The sequence below is a fragment of the Nyctereutes procyonoides genome, unplaced genomic scaffold, assembly GCF_905146905.1.
Source record: "Nyctereutes procyonoides isolate TBG_1078 unplaced genomic scaffold, NYPRO_anot_genome, whole genome shotgun sequence".
NCBI lineage: Eukaryota > Metazoa > Chordata > Mammalia > Carnivora > Canidae > Nyctereutes > Nyctereutes procyonoides.
The window spans coordinates 71,808,497-71,830,754 of record NW_026575135.1 but is presented as its reverse complement, the minus strand read 5'-3'; positions in this window follow the sequence as shown (position 1 = coordinate 71,830,754).

The window sequence follows — 22,258 nt, the reverse complement described above, 5'->3', positions numbered from 1 at the left end:
AGGGCTCCTCAGCCTGCGGGTCCTTCCTCGATGCGTCCCGCACGCTCTGGACGGGCTGATGGTTTTCAGTCGCCGCCTCCTCCGCGGATGTCTCCTGCGGCAAGGGGCAGCATGGGCGTGGGCCCGGGAGCACCGCCGCATCCCTGTCGGCCTTCCCGAGGCCATCTCCCGCGGGACCGCATGAAGAGGTGGCCGCACGGCCTTCCGAGGAGGACACCGGAGACATCTGGGTGCTGTGCCACGAGCTCTCTCCTGAGGGGCTGAGGCGTCGGTCCAGAGGTGCAGGGCTGGCTCGGTGGAGGCTGAGAACGCCACTGGTCTCGGGGCGCTCGCATGTCCCCTGTGTATCCCCGCGGCTGTGGGGGCGGCCACTCCCACCATCCGGCCCTTTGGCCTCTGCAGGAGCCTCCCTCTGTCCTGCGGGGTGCTCTGGGACCTCCTCCTCCATGCCCTGTGGGATCGAAGCGGGGAGGGGCGGGCATGGTACCTGACTCGCAGCCCTGGCTACCTGCGCAGGTAGTGAATGCAGGAGAGCGACCTTGCGCACGGGAGGAGGGATCCTCGCAGTCCTCGAGGGCCGGAGCACCAGGGAACTGCGCGCAGGCAGCGCACGGCCACCCGGAGGGCTCCTCCAGCTCACCGCGGGGAGGAGGCCCAGAGGGGGGCCCGCGGCCTGGGGGAGCGGCGATGCCGCCTCCCGGGCTCCCCGTGGCAGCGAGCTGGTACAGGCCTGCGAGCCCGCTGGAACGGCCTGCGCCCAGAGCAGGCGGCAGGTGCAGGAGCGGCAGGGTGGTCGCGGCCAGCATGGGCGGTGTCACAGGCAGGAGTGACCAGGGGGCGACTCCGGCCGGACAGGGGCCGGCGGCGGGGAGGGCGAAGAAACTTGGAAAATAAATGGCCCATTCAGGGCTAGCTGTGCGCCAGGGTCGGAGGTTGGAGCCTAAGGCCTTGGACAGGGTCTCCAAGGCGTCTGACTCCTCTCCAGGTCAAGCACACACTGAGCCTCTGAGCGGTGCACCCACGTGCTAAGGGGTCACAAAGCCGCCCACGCGGGCCTGTGCAGCCCCGCCCACCAGCGGGGGGGAGGGGTGGAGGGGAGGGGGGAGGGCGCGGGGGCGGGGCCCACCTTCCAGAGGCTGAGGCCATAGAGCACCAGCATGGTTGCTGCTGGGGGGTGGGGGGGCGGGGCTTGGGACTGCAGAGGCCTGGGGTACTCAGACCCCAGGGTGTGGCGGCCAGCCCTGCCCGGGGAGGCCCTGCGGGGCGAGCTCAGGAGCCTCCCAAGGCTCAGAGGGCGAGGGTGGCCTGCTTCCCCGAGGGCCTGCCCTGCTGCCACGTGAGGCCTGGGCCCTGCTGCCCTGCCAGGCCTGCTGCCTTGCTGACCTAAGACGCCTGCTCCCCTGCTCCCCTGCGAGGCCAGCAGCCCTACTGCCTTGCTGACCTGAGAGGCCTACAGCCCTGCTGCCCTACTGCCCTGCGAGGCTTGCAACCCTGCTGCCCTGCTGCCCTCCCAGGCCTGCTGCCCTGCTGCCCAGAGATGCCTGCTGCCCTGCTGCCCTGCTGCCATGTGAGGACTCTGCCCTGCTGCCCTGCGAGGCCTGCAGCCCTGATGCCCTGAAAGGCTTGCAGCCCTGCTGCCCTGAGACACCTGCTGCTCTGCTGCCGTTCGATGCCTGTAGCCCTGCTTCCCTGCTGCCATGTGAGGCCTGCTACCCTGCTGCCCTGCGAGCCTACAGCCCTGCTGCCCTGAGTGGCCTGTAGCCGTGCTGCCCTGCTGCCATGTGAGGCCTGCTGCCCTGCTACCCTGTGTGGCTTGCAGCCCTGCTGCCCTTAGAGGCCTGCTGACCTGTTGCCCTGGGAGGCCTGCAGCCCCCTACCCTGAGAGACCTGCTGCCCTGCTGCCCTGCGAGGCCTGCTGCTCTGCCTCCCTATAAGGCCTGCAGCCCTGCTGTCCCGAGTGGCCTGCTAACCTTCTACCCTGCTATTCCTGCTGCCCTGCTGCCCTGAGATGCCTGCTGCCCTGCTTTCCTGCGAGGCCTACAGCGCTGCTGCCCTAAGACGCCTGGTGCCCTGCTGCCCTGCAACCCTACTGCCCTGAGAGACCTGCTGCCCTGCTGCCCTTCTGCCCTACGAGGCCTGCAGCCCTACTGCCCTGCGAGGCCTACAGCTCTGCTGCCTTGCTGCCCTGAGAGGCCTGCTACACCACTTCCCTGCGAGGCCTGCAGTCAGGCCACCAGTGTCACCCGCCCGGCTGTTGAGGTTTCTGAGCAGACACTGGACCCTGACCTGACTGGATGCTGCCTCCTGTGACCCCCCTCACTGGCTGGCAAGTTCTTTTCTTTATGGGAATTTGCCAAAACAACATTTACATTGTACACCATTCCTTGGATCATGGAGATGGTAGTGGCATAGCCGGGTCGAACCCAGCCTGACTGCTCCCAGAGCTCTTACTCAGGAGTGTGTGTTACCATTTTCTTAAAATTAATTTTTATTTTTCGTAGTTCTTAGGGTACTTAGCACTTTGCTGTACTTACTCAAGCACTGCCCAATATTAGGTATTCTTTTGTTTGATTCGTAAATTGATCAGAGACCACAGTGGGCTCTGAGCTTAGAAGACAGAGGTCATGGACCTGCAGTCGTCAGCATAAGCATCATCCCACATTCATAATTCAGCCTTGCAGCTCCGATGTGGTCTTTGGTCTCCTTTGCAGGATCCAAATGTGTAAGATTCTATGTAAAGATTTTATGTAAATCTATAAAGATTTTATTGTAGATAAATTGTAATCTACCTGAAAGGAATGCACCAGTGGATTGTTGCATATGGATTAGGAGCTGGTTTCTCTGGCCTCTAGGACTATGTCTAGTAAGGCATCTTGTTCATGTCTAGAAAGCAAATACAGCATTTATTGTAAGTTAATAGTGGAGCAATGTAATGAATGGATTAAAGTAAGATCCTTATCAGTCATTATGAGTATGCCAACCAGGTTCACCCTTCACCTCACATTTTTGGCACCCATATGTAATTCGAGAAATTCTCATGCCGAAGAGAGGAGACATACTCTTAGGCATCTGACAAGCGAAACATGTATTATTGCCTAGGAGCTGGAAGCTTCAGCACATGAGGAAGATTTTAAAAATCCTGGCCAAACACGTGCCTTTACCTAGTTTGAATCTTGTTTCTTTGGCTTACATCATTGAAGTGTTTTCTCTCTCACGGGGCTGATGTTGTGTTTTAGGAATATGACATGCAGAAGTTTCAGAACCAAGAATCCTACCGACCAGTAAGAAACATATATGTACATTTTAAAATGTCATATATTTATTTTTTATATTTAAAATAGCACTGGACATAATTCATATATACAAAGTTAGTTTTAGCATTCTGTTGAAGAGATTCCTCTTATGCACGTTAGAACGAATTTGACTTCCATCCCCAACACATTTTGAGGTTGGTAGGACACAGGTTTCAACCAGACTCATGTTCTGTTTGAAAAAAAGGAGAAATGTTATGAGCCCTTTCTAACCTCTCTAGAAGCAGAAATGATTTTCAGCTATGACATTTAGCCATAATTCTTTGATATCATTTGGGAAGAGTTCAATAAGGAACAATTTCTTGATTTTGTTTGTTTGAACAAAAATAGCAAGGTGTGGAGGTTCCTCAAAGAGTTAAAAATAGACCTGCCCTGTGACCCAGCAATTGCACTGCTGGGGATTTACCCCAAAGATACAGATGCAGTGAAACACCAGGACACCTGCACACCGATGTTTCTAGCAGCAATGTCCACAATAGCCAGACTGTGGAAGGAGCCTCGGTGCCCATCGAAAGATGAATGGATAAAGAAGATGTGGTTTATGTATACAATGGAATATTACTGAGCCATTAGAAACGACAAATACCCACCATTTGCTTCAACGTGGATGGAACTGGAGGGTATTATGCTGAGTGAAATGAGTCAATCAGAGAAGGACAAACAGTGTATGTTCTCATTCATTTGGGGAATATAAATAATAGTGAAAGGGAATATAAGGGAAGGGAGAAGAAATGGGTGGGAAATATCAGAAAGGGACACAGAACATAAAGACTCCTAACTCTGGGAAATGAACTGGGGGTGGTGAGGGGGAGGGGGGAGGAGGGTGGGGGGTGGGGGTGAATGGGTGACGGGCACTGGGGGGGCACTTGACGGGATGAGCACTGGGTGTTATTCTGTATGTTGGTAAATTGAACACCAATAAAAAATAAATTTATTTAAAAAAATAGCAAGTGAGGCCTCTGCCCTACTGTCCTACAAGACCGGCAGCCCTGTTGCCCTGAGTGGCCTGTAGGCCTCGTGTCCTGCTGCCATGGGAGGCCTGTTGCCGTGCTGCCCTGCGAGGCCTGTAGCCCCGATGCCCAGAGACGCCTGCTGCCCTGCTGTCCTGCGAGCCCTGCAGCCCTGGGAGGCCTGCTGGCCTGTTGCCCTGTAAAGCTGCAGCCCTGTTTTCCTCCTGCCCTGTGAGGCCTGTAGACCTGCTGCCCTTCGAGGCCTGCAGCCCTGCAGCCCTGCTGCCCTGTTGCCCTGGGAGGCCTACGGCGCTGTTGACCTGAGACACCTGCTGCCCTGCTGCCCTGCGAGGCCTGCACCCTGTTGCCCTGCTGCCATGTGAGGCCTGCTGCTCGGCTGCCCTGCGAGGCCTGCAGCCTTGCTGCCCTGAGATGCCTGGTGTCCTGCTGCTCACGAGGCCTGCAGCCCTGCAGCCCTGCTTCCCTGAGAGGCCTGCTACCCTGCTGCCCTGCGAGGCCTGCAGGCCCTGCCGACCCTGAGAAGCCATCTGCTCTGCTGCCCTGCAATGCCTCAGACCTGCTGCCCTGCTGCCATGTGAGGCCTGCTGCCTTTTGCTCTGGGAGGCCTACGGCGCTGCTAACCTGACACGCCTGTTGCCCTGCTACCCTGCTGCCCTGCGATGCCTGCAGCCCTGTTGCCCTGCGACGCCGGGTGCCCTGCTGCCCTGCGAGCCCTGCAGCCCTGCTGACCTGAGACGCTTGCTGCCCTGCTGCCCTGCTCCCTTGTGAGGCCTGCTGCCCTGCTGCCCTGTGAGGCTTGAAGCGCTGCTTCCCTGCTGCCATGTGAGGCCTCTTCCCTGCTGCCATTCAAGGCCTGCAACCCAGCTGCCCTGAGACGCCCGCTGCCCTGCTGCCCTGCGAGGCCTGCTGCATTACTTCCCTGAGATGCCTGTTGCACTGCTGCCCTGAGAGACCTGCTGTCCTGCTGCCCTGCGAGGCCTGCTGCTCTGCTCCCTGCGATGCCTGTAAACATGCTGCCCTGCTGCCATGTGAAGCCTGCCGCCCTGCTGCCCTGAGATGCCTGCTGCCCTGCTGCGCTCGAGACCTCCAGCCCTGTTGCCCTGCATCCATGTGAAGCCTGCCGCCCTGCTGCCCTGAGATGCCTGCTGCCCTGCTGCCTTGCGAGGCCTGGAGCCCTCCTGTCCTGCTGCCATGTGAGGCCTGCTGCCCTGCTGCACTGCAAAGCCTGCAGCCCTGCTGCCCTGCTGCACTGTGAGCCCTGCGGCCCTAGGAGGCCTGCTGCTCTGCTGCCCCTCGATGCCTGCAGCCCTACTGCCCTGCTGCCATGTGAGGACAGTTGCCCTGCTGCCCTCGGAGGCCTGCAGCCCTGCTAACATGTGAGGCCTCTGCCCTGCTGCCATGAGAGGCCTGCAGCATTACTGACCTGAGGTGCCTGCTACCCTGTTGCCCTGGCAAGACCTGCAGCCCTGCTACCGTGCTGCCCTGGAGGCCTGCAGCCCTGCTGCCCTGAGACACCTGCTGCTCTGCTGCCCTTCGATGCCTGCAGCCCTGGTGCCCTGCTGCCATGTGAGACCTGCTGCTCTGCTACCCTGCGAGGCCTGCAGCCCTGCTTCCCTGCGAGGCTTGAAGTGCTGCTTCCCTGCTGCCATGTGAGGCCTGCTGCCCTGCTGCCCTGAGGGCTACAGCCCTGTTGCCATGTGAGGCCTCTGCCCTGCTACCATGCAAGTCCTGCAACCAGCTGCCCTGAGAGGCCTGCTGCCCTGCTTCCCCAAGAGGCCTCCTGCCCTGCTGCCCTGAGTCACCTGCTGCCCTGCTGCCCTGCGATGCCTGCAGCCCTGCTGTCCTGCTGCCTTGCAAGGCTGCAGCCCTGCTGCCCTGAGAGGTCTGCTGCCCTGCTGCCCTGCGAGGCCTGCAGCCCTGGTATCCTGAGAGCCAGCTGCCCTGCTGCCCTGCGATCTTGTATCTTCCAAACTGAGAAGGGGAGGGCAAAGGGTTCTAGGAAATCAGGAGACCTGGACAAGCAAACTCTACTGAGTTTGAAAATAAATATTTTAGGGCACCTGAGTGGCTCCGTCCATGAAGCATTGCCTTCAGTCAGGTCATGATCTTGGGGTCCTGGGATTGAGTCCCGAACCAGGCTCCTTGCTCAGCAGGGAGCCTGCTTCTCCCTTTCCCTCTGCCTACCATGTTCTCTCTCTCTCTGTCAAATAAATAAATCTTAAAAATAGAAAATAAAATTATTAATGAGCGAGGAGCAGTGCAAGGTTTAAAAAAGAGGGAAACAATTCAAATTTTGGGAAAAATCATTTAAAATGCATGAGAAAATAGTAGATGAAATATCAAGCAAACTAAAACAGAGCTTGATTTTAAACAAGGAATAGTAAAGACAAGTAGCAGTGCTCTACTGACAGAGTAGAAAAGATAATCCTACCGCATTATTTTCCCCAGGACTAAGCAATACTTAGTCAATACAGGCTGTTGGTTTTCAGCCCTTAGAGCCAAGCTGTGGATAAAACACAGAACGCTTTGCTACAATTGTATGGAAACATGTGAATACTAACAGCACAAACAAAAGCAAACATGTTATTGATAAAAAGTGAGTCAAGTGAGTTAGTTATGCAAGGGGAAAGGCAAGGCAGAGGAGCCATGGCACACAGGCTCATGCATAGAGAAAAATCACGAGATTAGGGCGAAGGTAGGTAACACAAGAAATAAATAATTGTTCATATTTCTTGAGCTGTCCTGTCTGTTAGACACTAAAGGCTGAAGTACGTTGCTATTTGCATTATCATAAGCAACCCCACAAGATAGGTTGTGATTCTAATTCAAGTGGTGCATCATCAGAACCACAGCTTTTAGCCCTTTGCTACCCCTTCCTTCACCAATAAACCCAGCGCAGTTACATGAAGGTACAACAGGGAAGCAGCAAATGAATTGAATGCGATGTTTGGAAAGGAAGAGGGAGGGAAAACAGTGGGAGTGGAGTTTATCTTCCTCCATCATGTTAGAGTGGTAAAAACATGGTCTGAAATGAGTATGTCATGATACAGCAGGATAAGCATAACGTTTAGAATTATGGGGGTGACATCAAAGTAGCAAGAAACTGACTCTGGAGAGGGGACCTTGAGGGGAAGGGCTGCATTTCCCTATCATTCAAGTTGCTATTAGGCTCGTGTATTATTTGCATAAAAATAAAATGTCTCCTTAGAAATTGCTTCTACTGTGTAAGTGCATCAAAACATGATATTCAAAATCATCTTTACCTCTACCACATGTTTGTTAAATATTTGCCTTATTCAGGGCATTGCTTTTAGCTTGAAGGCTTAAAAAAAAAAGTCAAGAAGTACGAATTTTTAAAAGTTGTCCCTGGTAACATTAGCAGACAGGGCTGAGAGAGGGTGCAGGACTATTAGAAGCAAACTGGATTTCAACCCTGCTTCTGAGAGGCAGTTCTGCCTACAAAGGGTAGGCAGTTCTTTGCAGCCAGGGAGCAGGAACTTTGATCCTCTGGGACTGTAATAAACAACTTAGAGTAAATGGATCGGGCAGAGGGTGCCCGGAGGGTCCAGCAGCCTCTGTGCCCTGGTGTTCTTTGTTTTTACGGGGCTGATCTCAGCCCTGTTCCATGGGATCTCCTTTTTGAAAGGCCTGCTGAAGGCAAGGCAAGCACTACTGGCCTAAGGAGCTCATTAGCATGCACATATATGTACATGCCCGATCCCCATCCTCTCTCTCTCTGTATATCCTCTTCCTTATCTACCTACCTACCTACCTACTACCTACCTATCCTCTGTGGATCTACCCTTATTTATAGAATAACAACAACATGGGTTATAAGTTACTTATTTTAGCCTTCCAAAACTCTTGCAACGTAAATAGGCCACGGAGAAAGCACTGAGTCCACGGAGACTCTTGAAGGTTGGTCTACCATTTGTCACCGCACAGCCAGTAAATGGTGCAGAGTATTCAACCCACGTCTTCTCTTTCCTCCCTTTGCTGACCCTATGCCAGCCACCCACATTAGTTTGTAACTGCTCCCTGAGGGGTGTCCGGTACCCTTCTTATGGGTCTTTGCAGTGATTATTCCAACTATTTACAACGCTTTTCCCTCAGATATTTGATTCGTTCCCTCCCTCTAGCCTGATCAAATCCCACTTTCTAGTGAGGCTTATCCTGTCCACTGTTAAAATCGAAAGCTGCGCTCCTCTCTGCCTACAGCCTCAATGCTCCGTATGCTACTTGGTTTTCCACAGGGGTTGTGAGTGACTAACCTACCAGATCGTCGACACGGATGTATGTTTCTCCCCTCCAACTAGAATGCAAGCCCCACAAAGTCAGCAATTTTGCCTCTATTAAGTCTAGTGGAGATCCAGAAAAGTTTAGGGTCAGCCAGAACCGGGAATAATAACACAGGTGATCTGATATTTTGGTGATTTAGATCAGAGCTGGGCTGCTTATCGAAAGGATCTGTTCTACTGCGCTTAAGCGGCACAATAAGTTCTAAATAAACTGACATTCCTAACACTTCCAGAGCAGGCATGCATGTACTCTTTTTCCACTTGTTTCTCCGGGCTCAAATCTGTCTCCTCTGGGTGAAGTGGGAATGTGTAAGAAAGATTGGCCTAAGTCTAACCTAAGAAGGCACCCAAGAAAACATTTAAACATTCTTAAAAACTAAAATCACAGGGTGGTTTCCTTGCACCCATCAAGGGTTATTCAACCTCTACTGAGGTCAGAGTCGGGGAGAGGAGAGCGAAGCACAGAGGGTAGAGGCAGGACGAGTCACCTCATCTCTCCCTCCTTTGGACCTTCCTTCCTCCTGGATTCCCATCCCTTACACTCAAAATGCACATTTCAGGGGTCTGTGCGTGCAGCCAGAACCTGTGGCTACTTCCACATTCCAGTCACTGAGATGCAGAAACCTTGGCATAAAGTCTGGTTCAACCCACCACACTCACATCGGTTAATTCTTTCTCTACTGCCGAGACAAAAAGACACACGAGCAAAGGCAGATTAGTAAGAACAAAGTTTTATAGATGTAGAAGTATATCTACGTAATCTGGGACAGATAAGTGCCCATTGAGGCTCTGATACAGCAAAACCCATTTACTGTTCCATATAATATGTGGAGGAGTATCTGTTCCGTTTATGTTGAGATTCATGACAAAAGGAAGGAACCAGTGGGTGGCGGTTTCTAGACAGGTTATGAAGGTAGCCTAGCCACGCCCAGAGCACAGAACAGTGGACCAAGAACTTGCACACACAGTGCTGGCTCACCAAAGTCAGAGGGGTGCCCTGACCAGGGCAGGTCCACGTGTTCCAGAGAGAGAGTTCTCTCTAAGATGCATGGTGGTATCCCCCATGGCACCACCAGTGCTGTGGCTTGGGGGGTTCTGTGTGCTCTGTAGGAATGGGGGACCACTATTTGGTCCAGTCACAGCAGGTATGGTGCTGTTCCCCGTAGCACCAGTTGCCTTAGAGACAGGTAGGCCCCCAGGGTTCCGAGGGCGGTTGCTGATACAGAGGGCTGCCATCATAGACACGATGAGGGTTTCATCTGTGTTTGCATCAGGTGGGCCCCCATTATGCTGACATAAAGCAGGAATTCCAGGTCTTCCAGTCTTGGGAGTGATGTTGTTCCCTTCCTTCACACCACTCACACGCTGGGCAGGTGGGCCCCGCGTGCCTGGCAGGAAGGTAGAACTAGAAGTGCATCGAAGCACTGAGATCTCGGTGCTGGTGCTTGCAACTACAGCTGAGGTCGTGTGGCCAGGCAAGCCCTGGTGCTCTTTAAGACAGTAGTGGTTGCAGGGACTGTAGGCCCACACAAAGGCTTTGGGCAAGTAGTGGTAGAAGGGACTGCAGGCCCCACAAAGGTCTGTGGGCCTGTGGTGTTAACCGTAGGGCCTCCACAGGGGGACTGTAGTTTCCCCACAAAGGTCTGTTGGGCAGGTGGGTGGTAGGGACTGCTAGGCATGTCCCATTACTGGGACAGTACTTGGGCAAGCAGTGGAATCCATGCAGGGACTGGAGGCCCACAAAGGTCTGAGCGGAGGGGTAGTGGTTGCAGGGACTGTAGGCCCCTGTGAGCGAATGGTCTGTGGGCAAAGGCAGGGACTGTAGGTCCCCACAAAGGTCTGGGCAAGTAGTGGTAGCAGGGACTGTAGGCCCCACAAAGGTCTGTGGGCAAGTAGTGGTTGCAGGGACTGTAGGCCCCACAAAGGTCTGTGGGCAAGTAGTGGTAGCAGGGACTGTAGGCCCCACAAAGGTCTGTGGGGCCTGTAGTGGTAGCAGGGACTGCAGGCCCCACAAAGGTCTGTGGGCACAGGGAAGGCCCCACAAAGGTCTGGGCAAGTAGTGGTGAGCCAGGGACTGTAGGCCCCACAAAGTAGTGGCCTGTAGTGGTAGCAGGGACTGTAGGCCCCACAAAGGGTCTGCAGGCCTGTAGTGGTAAGTGAGGGGGTGCCACCCCTCCGGGGGACTGTAGCCCCACAAAGGTCTGTGGGCCTGTAGTGGTAGCAGGGACTGTAGGCCCCACAAAGGTCTGTTGGGCCTGTAGTGGTTGCAGGGACTGTAGGCCCCACAAAGGTCTGTGTTGCCAGAACCAGGCAGGGGCAGGCCCCACAAAGTAGTGTAGTGAAGTTGCAGGGACTGTAGGCCCCACAAAGGTCTGTGGGCAAGTAGTGGTAGGAGGGACTGTGGGCCCCACAAGTAGTGGTAGCAGGGACTGCAGGCCCCACAAAGGTCTGTGGGGCAAGTAGTGGTTGCAGGGACTGTAGGCCCCACAAAAGGGTGGGCTGTATGATGGCTGACTTTTGAGGGACTGTGGGCAAGTAGTGGTGGCAGGGACTGCTGTACAGTGGCAAGGCCCCACAGGGACAGGCCCGGGAGGGTCTGTGGGCAAGTAGTGGTAGCAGGGACTGCAGGCCCCACAAAGTTTGTCTGTGGGCCGTAGAGGGTGGGCCACGGGGGACTGTAGTCCCCACAAAGGTCTGTTGGCCTGTAGTGGTAGCAGGGACTGTAGGCCCCACAAAGGGCTGTGGGCAAGTAGTGGTTGCAGGGACTGTAGGCCCCACAAAGGTCTGTGGGCAAGTAGTGGTTGCAGGGACTGTAGGCCCCACAAAGGCCCCACAAAGGTCTGTGGGCAAGTAGTGGTAGCAGGGACTGTAGGCCCCACAAAGGTCTGTGGGCAAGTAGTGGTTGGGCAGGGACTGTAGGCCCCACAAAGGTCTGTGGGCAAGTAGTGAGATGTGGTAGCAGGGACTGCAGGCCCCACAAAGGTCTGTGGGCAGAGTACTGGTGCAGGGACTGTAGGCCCCACAAAGGTCTGTGGGCAAGTAGTGGTTGCAGGGACTGCAGGCCCCACAAAGGTCTGTGGGTGAGTAGTGGTAGCAGGGACTGCAGGCCCCAGGGGGTGTGGGGCTGGTGTGGGGGTAGGCCCTGGGGACTGTAGGTGTGCCCCACAAGGTCTGTTGGCCTGAGGAGGGCTGTGGGCAAGTAGTGGTTGCAGGGACTGTAGGCCCCACAAAGGTCTGTGGGCAAGTAGTGGTGCAGGGACTGTAGGCCCCACAAAGGTCTGTGGGCAAGTAGTGGTTGACTGTAGGCCCCACAAAGGTCTGTTGGCCCCAGCAGGGAGGGGGTAGGCCCCAAAGGGTCTGTGGGCAAGTAGTGGTAGCAGGGACTGCAGGCCCCACAAAGGTCTGTTGGCCTGTAGTGGTCTGTGGGCAAGTAGTGGTTGCAGGGACTGTAGGCCCCACAAAGGTCTGTGGGCAAGTAGTGGTTGCAGAGGGCATGGGGGACTGTAGGCCCCACAAAGGTCTGTGGGCAAGTACTGCAGGGACTGTAGGCCCCACAAAGGTCTGTTGGGCCTGTGGTAGCAGGGACTGTAGGCCCCACAAAGGTCTGTGGCAGTAGTGGTTGCAGGGACTGTAGGCCCCACAAAGGTCTGTGGGCAAGTGTGGGCAGGGACTGTAGCCCCACAAAGGGTTGCAGGGACTGCAGGCCCCACAAAGGTCTGTGGGCAAGTAGTGGTTGCAGGGACTGTAGGCCCCACAAAGGTCTGCAGGTGGGCAAGTAGTGGTAGCAGGGACTGCAGGCCCCACTAAGGTCTGTGGGCAAGTAGTGGTTGCAGGGACTGTAGGCCCCACAAAGGTCTGGGGTGTGTAGTGGTTGCAGGGACTGTGGAGGCCCCACAAAGGTCTGAGGGGCAACTGTGGTGGTGGTTGGGCCACTGGGGACTACAGACCACACAAAGGTCTGTGGGCCTGTGGTGTTAACCGTGAGGGGTGGGCCACTGGGGACTACAGACCACACAAAGGTCTGTGGGCCTGTGGTGTTAACCGTGAGGGGGGTGGGCCACTGGGGACTACAGACCACACAAAGCTCTGTGTTCCCGTCATTGTAGCTGTGAGTGATGAGCTAGTGTTCCCAGTCGGACCTCGAAAGCCAGTGGTGGTAGAGTGAGGAGTGTGGAGAATACCTGGCTGGTTACCAAAGGCCGTCTGCTTGTTGACATTGGTGCCAAAAGGAGAGCCCGCGAAAGCTGCCTGCATTGTGCTGCCTCCGGGTGGGTGAGTTATAGGAGGGGCCAGGCCGACAGCCTGTGTTGGGGCTACTGTTTTCCCTAACAGGTAGGAATTGTTAGGCTGTTGCCCACTGTGACCTCCAATTGTGGGCTGAGAGGCCATTCCTGCGTTAGAGTGCTTCGGAACGGGGGTCTGTATGCTGGCTGACTTTTGAGGTAAATTGGTAGAGCCGTGGGCCAAGGCAGTGCTGCTCGAAGGTGGTGTGTTGCCAGAACCAGGAAGTGCCTTGTAAAATGACAAATGGTTCTTCTGGGACCCAGGGTGGGAGTGAAAGACGACAGCCCGGGAGGGAGATGTGGTATCCATGGCATCGGGGTCAGAGTGAGCGTTGAGGTTTGCAGAGGTGCTGCCTACTGGAGTGGTGGTGGCTCCAGAACTGAGGTTGGGCAAGCCAGTGGCGATAGGAGCACTGGGAAGAAAAGCTGTTTGCTGCCTCCCAGCCAGAGTCCCATGTGTGGGCTGAGGGGTGACCTGGAGGCCGAAGAGTTGATGAAGAAGTGGGGTGGGGCCGGGGGCCACCGATGTCGGTGGACTGGGTGGATGCTGCGACTTTCGCAGGGCATCTCTGCGTCGTACTGCCACGGCCCCGCGAAAACGGAGGACAGCTCATCCTGCAGTGCGGGGACGTGCTGAAGATGACAGCCGGGAAGGAGGCGTAGTGTCCATGTCCACGACACCAGGGTTTGAAATAGGCTTGGGGGTCAGAGTAGATGACTTTGCTGCGATGGTAGAAGACGTCGGCTTAGAGGTGCCAGGCTGGACTACACCGACGGAGCTATCTGTGCAGTGGCCTGGACGAGGGGTTGTCCGGGAGAGCGGGGAGAGTCCACACATAGGGGCTGGGGATTCTTTCGTGCAGGAGGCTGGGTGTAAGGGGGTTGAGGTGTTAGGAGGTGGGGGCGGTCAGAGGCAGGTGCTGCAGCGCTGCCTGGTGGAAGAGGGCCTCCCCGAGGGGGAGTTTCCCCAGTGGGACTGGAAGTAAGCGGAGGAAGAGAATCAGCAGGAACAGCAAGAGGAGGAGATTTAGGACCTCCGTGTCCTGTTTCCGGGCCACCCTGTTGTGTTGGGGAAGACGGAGGGACAGATAGGATCGGGGGCCCGGCAGAAGGCTCGGCCGCGGCGGTGGGAGGCACAGGGACCTGGGCAGCGGGAGCGGCCAGGGCGCGGAGCCTGCGGTGTCCCAGGCCAGCGGGGGCAGGCAGGGGCAGGCTGAGCGGCCCGGCAGTCGGCCAAGGTCTTTGTTCTGCCCTTCAAGGCCCTGTTCCTCGGACGCTCGGTGTTCTGCACGGTGCCTAGGTCCTTGTCAACAGCAACGCAAGGAAGCTTAGGGGGTGGGGGGGCACGTCCCCTCGATCCCACAGCAGCGGTAGTGGCGGCGGCAATGGCAGACAGAGGGGCATGCCCAGTTTCCTTTTGTTTCGCCCGCTGCTGGCAGGTGCTGGCGGGCCACGGCTCCGGGGTGAGACGCCTGAGGGCTCCTCAGCCTGCGGGTCCTTCCTCGATGCGTCCCGCACGCTCTGGACGGGCTGATGGTTTTCAGTCGCCGCCTCCTCCGCGGATGTCTCCTGCGGCAAGGGGCAGCATGGGCGTGGGCCCGGGAGCACCGCCGCATCCCTGTCGGCCTTCCCGAGGCCATCTCCCGCGGGACCGCATGAAGAGGTGGCCGCACGGCCTTCCGAGGAGGACACCGGAGACATCTGGGTGCTGTGCCACGAGCTCTCTCCTGAGGGGACGAGGCGTCGGTCCAGAGGTGCAGGGCTGGCTCGGTGGAGGCTGAGAACGCCACTGGTCTCTCGGGCGCTCGGATGTCCCCTGTGTATCCCCGCGGCTGTGGGGCGGCCACTCCCACCATCCGGCCCTTTGGCCTCTGCAGGAGCCTCCCTCTGTCCTGCGGGGTGCTCTGGGACCTCCTCCTCCATGCCCTGTGGGATCGAAGCGGGAGGGGCGGGCATGGTACCTGACTCGCAGCCCTGGCTACCTGCGCAGGTAGTGAATGCAGGAGAGCGACCTTGCGCACGGGAGGAGGGATCCTCGCAGTCCTCGAGGGCCGGAGCACCAGGGAACTGCGCGCAGGCAGCGCACGGCCACCCGGAGGGCTCCTCCAGCTCACCGCGGGGAGGAGGCCCAGAGGGGGCCCGCGGGCCTGGGGGCGGATGCCGCCGCCTCCCGGGCTCCCCGTGGCAGCGAGCTGGTACAGGCCTGCGAGCCCGCTGGAACGGCCTGCGCCCAGAGCAGGCGGCAGGTGCAGGAGCGGCAGGGTGGTCGCGGCCAGCATGGGCGGTGTCACAGGCAGGAGTGACCCAGCGGGCGACTCCGGCGGGGCAGGGGCCGGCGGCGGGGAGGGCGAAGAAACTTGGAAAATAAATGGCCCATTCAGGGCTAGCTGTGCGCCAGGGTCGGAGGTTGGAGCGGAAGGCCTTGGACAGGGTCTCCAAGGCGTCTGACTCCTCTCCAGGTCAAGCACACACTGAGCCTCTGAGCGGTGCACCCACGTGCACGTGCTAAGGGGTCACAAAGCCGCCCACGGGGGCCTGTGCAGCCCCGCCCACCAGCGGGGGGGGGAGGGGGAGGGACAGGGGGAGGGGGCGGGGGAGGGGGCGGGGCCCACCTTCCAGAGGCGGAGGCCATACAGCCCCACCATGGTTGCCTCAGGGTGGGGGGGGGGGGCGGGGCCTGGGACTGCAGAGGCCCTGGGGCACTCAGACCCCAGGGTGTCGTGGCCAGCCCTGCCCCGGGGAGGCCCTGCGGGGCCAGCTCAGGAGCCTCCCAATGCTTAGAGGGCGAGGGTGGCCTGCTTCGCGGAGGGCCTGCCCTGCTGACCTGCCAGACCTGCTGCCCTGCTGTCACGTGAGGCCTCGGCCCTGATGCCCTTCGAGGCCTGCAACCCTGCTGCACTGCTGCCCTGCGAAACCTGCTGCCCTGCTGCCCTGCCGCCCTGCCAGGCCTGCTGCCCTGCTGCCCAGAGATGCCTGCTGCCCTGCTGCCCTGCTGCCATGTGAGGCCTGCACCCTGCTGCCCTGCGAGGCCTGTAGCCCTGCTCCATGTGAGGCCTCTGCCCTGCTGCCCTGCGAGCCCTGCAGCCCTGCTGCCCTGCGAGGCCTGCAGTGCTGCTGCCCTGAGACACCTGCTGCCCTGCTGCCCTGAGAGGCCTGAAAACATGCTGCCCTGTGAGCCCTGCAGCCCTGCTGACCTGAGAACCCTGATGCCGTGCTGCCCTGTGAGGACTCAGCCCTGCTGCCCTTCTGCCCGGCGATGCCTGCAGCCCTGCTGCCCTGCGAGCCCTGCAGCCCTGCTGCCCTGTGAGGCCTCAGCCCTGGTGCCCTGCTGCCATATGAGGCCTGCTGCCTGCTGCCCTGCAAGGCGTGCAGCCCGATGCCCTGAGACGCCTGTTGCCCTGCTGCCCTGCGAGTCCTGCTGCCCTGGGAGCCCTGCTGCCATGCTGCCCTGTGATGCCTGAAGCCCTGCTGCCCTGAGATGCCTGCAGCCCTGCTGCCCTGCTTCCATGTGAGGCCTCTGCCCTGCTGCCCTGCGAGGCCTGCAGCCCTGCTGCCCTGAGACACCTGTTGCCCTGCTGCCGTGTTAGGCCTACAGCCCTGCTGGCCTGACTTCCATGTGAGGCCTGCTGGCCAGCTGCCCCCGCGAGGCCTACAGCCCTGCTGCCCAGCGAGTCCTGCAGCCTTGCTGCCCTGGGACGCCTGGTGTCCTGCTGCCCTGCTGCCCTGCATGGCCTGCAGCCCTGCTGCCCTGAGATGCCTGCTGCCCTTCTGCCCTGCAGCCCTGGGAATCAGGCTGCCCTGCTCCCCTGCGATTCCTGCAGCCTTGCTACCCTGAGAAGCCTGCTGCCATGCTGCCCTGTGAGCCCTCCAGCCCTGCAGCCCTGCTGCCTTGAGAGGCCTGCTGCCCTGCTGCCTTAGGAGGCCTACAGCGGTGTTCCCCTGAGTCGCCTGCTGCCCTGCTGCCCTGTGAGACCTGCAGCCCTGTAGCCCTGCTGCCCTGGGAGACCTGTTGACCTGCTGCCATGGGAGGCCTCTGTCCTGCTGCCCTGTGAGGCCTGCAACCCAGCCGCCCTGAGTGGCCTGCTTCCCTGCTGCCGTGCGAGGCCTGGAGGCTGCTGCCCTGCAGCCCTGCCCTGAGGCCTCTGCCCTACTGCCCTGCGAGGCCTGCAGCCCTGCTGTCCTGCGAGGCCAGCAGCCCTACTGCAATGCGAAGCCTGCTGCCCTGCTGCCCTGCTCCCCTGTTGCCCTGGGAGGCCTACGGGCGCTGTTAACCTGAGACGCCTGCTGCCCAACTGCCCTGTGAGGCCTGCTGCCATGCTGCCTTGCGAGGCCTGTTGCCCTGCTGCACTCGAGACCTCTAGCCCTGCTGCCCTGCTGTCCTGAGATGCTTGCTGCCCTGCTGCCCTGTGAGGCCTGCAACCCTGCTGTCCCTGCGAGCCCTTCAGCCCTGCTGCCCTGAGAGGCTTGCTACCCTGCTGCCCTGAGGCCTGCAGCCCTGCTGACCTGAGACGCCTCCTGCCCTGCTTCCCTGCGATACCTGCAGCCCTGCTGCCATGTGAGACCTGTTGCCCTGCTGCCCGTGAGGCCTCTGCCCTGCTGCCCTGCGAGGCCTGCAGCCCTCCTGCCCTGCTGCCTGAGGCTTGCTGCCCTGCTGCCCTGCGAGGCCGGCTGCCCTGCTGACCTGAGATGCCTGCAGCCCTGCTGCCCTGTGAGGGCTACAGCCCTGTTGCCATGTGATGCCTCTGCCCTGCCTGATGCCATGCGAGGCCTGCAGCCCAGCTGTCCTGAGACACCGGCTGCTCTGCTGCCCTTTGATGCCCTGCAGCCCTGCTGCCCTGCTGCCATGTGATGCCTGCAGCCCTGCTGCCCTGTGAGGCCTGCTACCCTGCTGACCTGAGACGCCTGCGGCCTTGTTGCACTGAGAGACTTGAAGCCCTGCTGCCCTGATCGCATGTGAGGCCTGCTGCCCTGCTGCCCTTCGAGACCTGCAGCCTTGCTACCTTGCTGCCCTGAGAGGCCACCCTGTTGCCCTGCTGCCTGGGACGCCTGCAGCCCTGCTGACCTGAGACACCTGCTGCTCTGCTGCCCTTCTTTGCCAGCAGCCCTGTTGCCCTGCTGCCATCTGAGGCCTGCAGCCCTGCTGCCCTGAAAGATCTGCTGGCCTGCTGCCCTGCAAAGCCTGCAGCCCTGCTGCCCTGCTGCCCTGCGAGGCCTGCAGGCCTACTGCCCTGAGATGCCTGCTGCCCTGCTGCCCTCCGAGCCGTGCAGCCCTGTTGCCCTGCTGCCATGTGAGGCCTGCAGCCCTGTTGCCCTGAGACGCTGGGTGCCATGCTGCCTTGCGAGGCTGCTACCCTCCTAACCTAAGATGACTGCTGCCCTGCTGCCCCGTGAGGCCTACAGCCCTGTTGCCCAGAGAGGCCTGCTGGCCTGCTGCCCTGTGAGGCATGCAGCCCTGTTGCCGTGTGAGGCCTCTGCCCTACTGCCCTGCTGCCTACAAGACCGGCAGCCCTGTTGCCCTGAGTGGCCTGTAGGCCTCGTGTCCTGCTGCCATGGGAGGCCTGTTGCCGTGCTGCCCTGCGAGGCCTGTAGCCCCGATGCCCAGAGACGCCTGCTGCCCTGCTGTCCTGCGAGCCCTGCAGCCCTGGGAGGCCTGCTGGCCTGTTGCCCTGTAAAGCTGCAGCCCTGTTTTCCTCCTGCCCTGTGAGGCCTGTAGACCCTGCCACCCTGGGAGGCCTGCAGCCCTGCTGCCCTGCTGCCCTGTTGCCCTGGGAGGCCTACGGCGCTGTTGACCTGAGACACCTGCTGCCCTGCTGCCCTGCTGAGGCCTGCACCCTGTTGCCCTGCTGCCATGTGAGGCCTGCTGCTCGGCTGCCCTGCGAGGCCTGCAGCCTTGCTGCCCTGAGATGCCTGGTGTCCTGCTGCTCACGAGGCCTGCAGCCCTGCTGCCCTGCTGCCTGTGAGGCCTGCAGCCTGCAGCTTGCGAGGCCCTGCTGCAGCCCTGCTTCCCTGAGAGGCCTGCTACCCTGCTGCCCTGCGATCCCCTGCAGGCCTGCTGCCGACCTGAGAAGCCATCTGCTCTGCTGCCCTGCAATGCCTCAGACCTGCTGCCCTGCTGCCATGTGAGGCCTGCTGCCTTTTGCTCTGGGAGGCCTACAGCGCTGCTGACTAACCTGACACGCCTGCTGCCCTGCTACCCTGATGCCCTGCGATGCCTGCAGCCCTGCCCTGCCCCAAGAGGCCTGCCCCTGCTGCCCTGCTGCCAGGCCCTGCAGCCCTGCCGCCCTGTCAGCCCTGCAGCCCTGCTGCCCTGCCGCCTGGGAGGCCTGCTGCCCTGCAGCCCTGCTGCCCTGTGAGGCCTGCTGCCCTGCTGCCCTGTGAGGCCTGCAGGCCTGCTGCCCTGCCGCCTAGAGCCATATCTGCAGCCCTGGTGCCCTGCGAGGCCTGCAGCCCTTGCTGCCTTGAGGCCTGCAGCCCTGCTGCCCTGCTGCCCTGCACCCTGCTGCCCTGCTGCCCTGCGAGGCTGCAGTCCTGCCACACAGTGAAGCCTGCAGCCCGGCCACCAGTGTCACCCACCTGGCCTTTAAGGTTTCTGAGCAGACACTGGACCCTGACCTGACTGGATGCTGCCTCCCTGTGACCCCTTTCACTGGCAGGTAAGTTCTTTTCTTTATGGGAATTTGCCAAAAGAACATTTCGAATGGACAACGCTCCTTGGGTCATAGAGACGGTAGTGGCATAGGCAGGATTCGAACCCAGCCTGACTCTCCCAGAGCTTTTCCTCAGGAGTGTGTGTTACCATTTTCTTAAAATTAATTTTTATTTTTCATAGTTCTTAGGGTAATTAGCACGGTGCTATACTTAATACGAGCTCAAGCACTGCCCAATATTAGGTCTTCTTTTGTTCAATTCATAAATGGATCAGAGACCACAGTGGGCTCTGATCTTAGAAGACAGAGGTCATAGACCAGCAGTCGTCAGCATAGCATCATCCCATATTTGTAATTCAGCCTTGCAGCTCCGATTTGGTCTTTGGTCTCCCTTGCAGGATCCAAATGTGTAAGATTCTATGTAAAGATTTTATGTAAATCTATAAAGATTATATTGTAGATAAATTGTAATCTAACTGAAAGGGATACACCAGTGGATTATTGCATATGGATTAGAAGCTGGTTTCTCTGGCCTCTAGGACTATGTCTAGTAAGGCATCTCATTCATGTCTAGAGAGCAAATACATCATTTATTGTAAGTTAATAGTGGAGCAATGTAATGAATGGATTAAAGTAAGATCCTTATCCGTCATTATGAGTAGGCCAGCAGGTTCTCCCTTCACCCCACATTGTTGGCACCCACATGCAATTTGAGAAATTCTTATGCCCAAGAGAGGACACATACTCTTGGGCCTCTGGCAAGGGAAACATGTATTATTGCTTAGGAGGTGGAAGCTTCAGCATGACGAGGAAGAGTTTGAAAATCCTGGCCAAACACGTGGCTTTACCTAGTTTGAATCTTGTTTCTTTGGCTTACATCATTGAAGTGTTTTCTCTCTCACGGGGCTGATGTTGCATTTTAGGAATATGACATGCAGAAGTCTCAGAACCAAGAATCCTACCGACCAGTAAAAAACATATATGTACATGTTAAAATGTCATATATTTATTTTTTATACTTAAAATAGCATTGGACATAATTCACATGTACAAAGTTAGTTTTAGTGTTCTGTTGAAGAGATTCCTTTTAGGCATGTTAGAGAGAATTTGGACTTCCATCCCCAACACATTTTGAGGTTGGTAGGACACAGAAGGTTTCAACCAGACTCACGTTCTGTTGAAAAAAAGGAGAAACATTAGAAGCCCTTTCTAACCTCTCTAGGAGAGAAATGATTTACAGCTATGACATTTAGCCATAATTATTTGATATCATTTGGGAAGAGTTCAATAAGGAACAATTTCTTGATTTTGTTTGTTTGAACAAAAATAGCAACTTGTACAAATTTTGGGCCCAGATTTCTTAAAGGAACACTGAAAAAGGTGATCATGTTAGACGTATGTGAAAACAATAAATTACAGTCATATTATTTCCATCTTTTTTTTTCTCAAGGAGGGAAATTTAAACATATAAGAGTTATTAGTACTTCAGGACAATAAAAGGAAATTTGGACAAGGATATCCCAGAAAAATCTACCTCTTCATTTTTCTTGTCAAATGAGAGAGGAGGGACAAGGTGCTTTGTTGAAATAAAGACCATTCTCTTATTTGTCCTTGTAAGTCAAAATAATAGTAGGTGACAAGTGGTAATTCTGAGATAATTTGGCTTGGCAGAAGCAAACATGTTGAGACAGAATTTGTCAAGGCAAAATATTTTTAAAAAATGATTAATTTAGTCATTAATAAAAATATTTTAATAATAACAGCAATTTGTAGTTGCCAGGAAGATTACCTCTCCTCTGACAGTTTATAAAGTTCAATCTCTGATTACAGCAAAGGAAGCCATGGGCGGGCAGCCTTGATGGAATTTATAGTAGTGACAGTGAACCATAGCTAACAACCTGTGTTTGACCACTCATCCCCTGTACCCTTGTCTTCCTCACCAACAATCCATTGTAATTCATACAGAGTTCATACAGAGGGCAGACTGAAGGATCCATGGAGCTCGTTAAATGAACTTTTATTCCCTAAAATACCTTTTGTCCCCTTGTTTACAGCCCCTCTTCTCTATTCTCTTTATTATAACCAAGGCTCAGCAGAAGCAAACTGGCTTTGTGCATCCCCTTCTTAGGTGGTCTTTTCTTGATCATTTTATCACTCCTACATTTCACTTTTTGCCATCTAGAAATGTATCAAAACCTTTCTGTGGTGGATGACTTCCCCAGTCTCTTGGCGTTGATTGCTTTAATTTTGGAATTTCTACACTTTGTTAAATATGCTGTCAAAAGGAACAGAAAGTAAATATGTTTTTCTGGTCTGCCATCTTGAACTGAAAATACGTGTTGATTTTAGCACTCAGCATTCCCATAGGGGGGAAAACCCTCAGAATTCACAGATGTAACATTCAAGACTTCAACTTTTCTTGAGAAATCCCTAAGGATTTAGCATGTAGTAATTTCTTTCTTTTTTTTTTAAAGATCAGTTATTCATTCATGAGAGACATAGAAAGAGAAGTAGAGACACAGGCAGAGGGAGGAGAAGCAGGCTCCATGCAAGGAGCCCAATGTGGGACTTGATCCTGGGAATCCGGGATCACGCCCTGAGCCAAAGCCAAACGCTCAACTGCTGAGCCACCCAGTCGTCCCAGGATGTAGTAATTTCTAATGGGAAAATAATACCTGTTTTCATGATAAAATGAGATAATGAACAGGAAAATCCTTTGTAAAGTTTAAAGCTCTATAAAAATGTTTT